The following is a 4,154-nucleotide window of genomic DNA, read 5'->3' on the forward strand; positions in this document are numbered from 1 at the left end:
GGAGTGAAAAGCTGGCATAGAAGAAAACAATCTCCTGAAAAAAATGTCTGGACTTGAAATCCATTCTCAAATTGGATCAGTTTAGCATTGGCAGGTGGCCATTGGTAATCAATCTTCTGATGAAACAGGGATAGACTGGCTCCTTTCCTTGGGTTAAATAACTCAAACCAAGATTTGGTATCAGTCCTTGGTGCATAAGTATCAATCTGTAAATAGAGTTGGCCACATTTCTACAAGGAGATATTTTGACAAATACAGCATTGTCTGCTGATCTAAATAGAATTGAGGGGAAGGGCAGAATTTACATTTCAGCTGACCTTAAGGAAAGAATTTATGTCACACAGGATACAGATAACTTAATGCTCCAGAAATGCACTTGCTAGGGATGCACTTTCTGAGGAAAGATTGTCATGGAGTACAAATAGAGACAGCTAGATGCCCTAGGGCATGTATTCTTCACTGATATAATTTCAGCATAGTGAGGTAAACACTTTGCTAATGTAATACTTAGATGTGTCCTCTGTCATAATAGAGTACAAAATCCTAAACTTTTGTGCTGAACTGTGGGGGCTGTTATTATTACATTTTAATGTATTTCAGAAAAAAACCTCAGTGACCTAAGAGGAACTGTAATATGCTAAACAATCATGTTTTAAAAGCAGTACATAATAAACACAGTTTCCATACAAACTCAAATCCATGGGAACTCACAAGATTTTTAGTGACATTATGACTGACATATAATAGCAATAATAATAGTTTCTGTGTCACCCTTATGCATGCTGTACGTGTTTTGATTTCTTGATACTGTTTTTCAGAATGAAATCTGGAATGTATTTCTTCATTTAAGAAATGAATGAGTACTCTTTGTATACTCTTCCTTGAATTTCTGCAAATTCATTCTTATTATTCACAGAAAATTTCCTTAAAAAGAAGTACAGACTAAAAAGTTTGAGATTCATTTGTAATTAATCCCAAAGGATTAATTCTTGGAAATTTTCTTGCTGCAGGTTCCAGCTTTAATACAGGCCAGACCAGTAGTGAAAGTCTTTTAGAGCTGGTAAGAAAATATCAGATGTTCTGGTAAGAAATTGGACACATTGGATCATGGAACCATGATCACCCTGCAGTGAGGTTGATGTTTTCTAATCTCCTTTTACTAATCTGAGCTAGGGTGACTTGACAACATCCCAGTATTTGGTTCCTACTCATGATGGATAACTCCTGATATCTAGGTTGCACTCAGTAAGCTGGCAATCCCTCTTCCCTCTGCTAGAATCTGCATGATATCACAATTTGCAACCTGTGTTGCAGTGCTGATTTTTGTGCTGTGCCCAAGGCAGGCAGGAGTGAGAAAACCCTTGAAGGTTGTCCAGCCTGCTAGGAGAGGATGGACTGATTAATCTCTAGTATTGGGAGCTGTTCTGGAATATGATCTTCTGGCCCAGTCAAGCCTCTTGCAAAGGTAAATGTTCCTGTTTGCCTGCTTACAATTTCTTCTCTCTCTTCCTTTACCTTATGTGTGTAGATGGTTCTATCTGGAGTATTTATCTACATTAGTGACATATTTATTAATAATTGTGTAGCGTGTTTTTCCTCAGTGTTGTATTTAAGGAATGCATAAGGATCGCTTGTATGCCTGTCCATCCACAGCAGTGCACAAAGTCCTATGTTGCTCTTCAGATAATGGACCTTACCTGACTTGTAAACCAGTTCTTTAACAGAATAACAGAATTGATTCTCAAATATAATTAATTTTGAATTCTTTGTCTCCTAATGGGGTGATTTCCTTTGAGACTTGCCCTTAAAGAGAAATCCTTTGCTTTCTCAGTGTGACAGAGCCATTTGATAATATGTGTCACTGGAAATAAACATCATGTATTTTATTGGTGTTTCTACACATTTAACTGTGGAGGGAGGTGAGGTCAGACATTGAATATGCAAGGCAACAATTGGCAATGTAATGTACAGCATTTGCTTGGTGTCCAGCCAAGGATTTGCAATGCTTTTAAAATGGTACAGTACATAGCAAGTATTTGATGTGCCAAACCACAGAAAATGGTTGATGATGCTTATGGAGTGGAAGATACTCTGTAAGTAGTCCCTGTAGTGTATTTACTATACTGTACATTTTGCACATGCTATTTGTTATATTGCTTGTTTGTAGTAATTTTTTTTTCTGATAGCATATATTATCATGATCAGAGACCCATTGGGAGAATTTTACTTATCATGCAATAGGAATTGTGCTTCTTACTACCTCCTTCTTCCATAAAATAATTTTCAGTAATGGACAATGGTGAAGCTTTTTATTACCATATAGAAGAGTGTATTGGAAGCAAAATTAGATGTAACAATATCAAAAAACCCCAAACAGCCCAAACAAAAAATCCAGAGTAACACCCCAGACACAAAGAGAATTGTAGTCTTCAGGGAAAGGGAAAAAACATCAGGGAAAGCTGATGTTTTAAACATCTTTTATTCTCCATAAATTAGCTTTCTTATTTCTCCATTCATTTTTCACCCCCGTCCCGTCCCGTCCCGTCCCGTCCCGTCCCGTCCCGTCCCGTCCCGTCCCATCCCATCCCATCCCATCCCATCCCCACATTTCCTTTGTATTGACCTTTCTCATCCTGACATGTCTACAGTTCAGTGTCCTGCTGCCATGAAGAGATGATCTGGCTAGATGTGAGCTCACCAACGCACTTGCCATGAGCAATGCCAGAGCCCAGCATATGCTGGACACCCTGGGGGTGGGAATGCAACTGTTGTGCTTCTAATAATGTCCACACTGGATGCTCCATCAGAATGGTGTGAAAACATCTGAAAGCTTCCAAGGGGCTGCCAGTGTGCTTTGTTGTCCAAATTTGTCAGATCCTTGGGACAAGAGGTGACTTGGCTTTTGTTTTGTCTGTGGCCAGACACCCTGGAGCAGAACTGAGTGCTTGCCATATACATCTGATCCTCCATAAAAATTCTGTGAGAAATCCGAAATTTTGCAATTTTTTCCCCTGTAATTCATCCTGAATGATCCCTTAAGTTCTGTTCTGTTTTCACTTGCACTAGTAGACCTAAGCAAATCAGTTGAATTCTATTACAGGGGAGCTAATGTGTTTTTAATGTTACCCTCAAAACCAATTAAAACAAAATAAAAGAAGTTTGGTGTTGCCTGATTTGAATTATTACAGAAATATCTAAGGGCTACATATGGGTTAGTTTTCAGTATGAAAAAAACCTACAGGACTGAGACTTCTGTCCTTCAAGTTTTTAGGCAACTACTTACCTTTAACCATGTGAGTGTCCAGTTTGAAGGTGGAATTCTTGCTTAATATTAAACACTTATTGTAGGAGTTTGTCAGGCCGAAGTCTGCAACTTCCTTCTCTATGGTTTACTCCATGTGTTTGCTAGGCAACTTAGCAATGCACCTTTATTCTGTTTGCATCAGCTATGGATCCATTTCCCTCTGTTAGTGGAAATCCACATTTGGCATTTTCAGAGATGTCTGAGCCAAATTCAAACCTCAGTGTTTGGATATAGGGTGATGGTAGACATATGTCTTGTCAGTTCCCCAGTTTTGTTATTTTTTAAAATGTATTTGATTATGTACTGGGCTTATATAGTGAAAACAAAACTTTCATTAGTCTGGTTTGGGAGGGACTGTGGTTGAAAATGGGAAAGAGAAAAGGATCATGGGGAGGGAGGCAGGGAAGGTTGAGGGAAGACAACCAACCAATGGTGCTACAGCCAGTGAGGGAAAAAGTCTGGAACAGCATTGCAGAGATTGTTCAAGGGCTGGGTCTCTCCAGCTCCTTTGGAGAAGTGAACTGGTGGTGCAGATGTGCTTCTGAGTTTAGGCTGCAGTTTTCTTTGTGCCTGTGTATGAGGCACCCTGAGCAAGGAGCTTTGGAAGACTGAGAATCCTGGAGCAGTACCTTTTCAAGGCTTCTTTCCTCTTGTGCTTGCAACTTCCCTGTGGTCAGAAGAGGATACATGATCCCTGCTGTAGCTGGGCTCCTCTGTTGTTAGGGAGCTAGAAGGATCAAACTGAATGGGAAATAGTACGTTAAAGACTGCATTTTAGTTTAAATTAAAATTATTTCATTTTGATACAAAGTTTATTATAGATTTGATGGCACCATGGGACCTGATCAAT

The sequence above is a fragment of the Lonchura striata genome, chromosome 6, assembly GCF_046129695.1.
Source record: "Lonchura striata isolate bLonStr1 chromosome 6, bLonStr1.mat, whole genome shotgun sequence".
NCBI classification, from domain to species: Eukaryota; Metazoa; Chordata; class Aves; order Passeriformes; family Estrildidae; genus Lonchura; species Lonchura striata.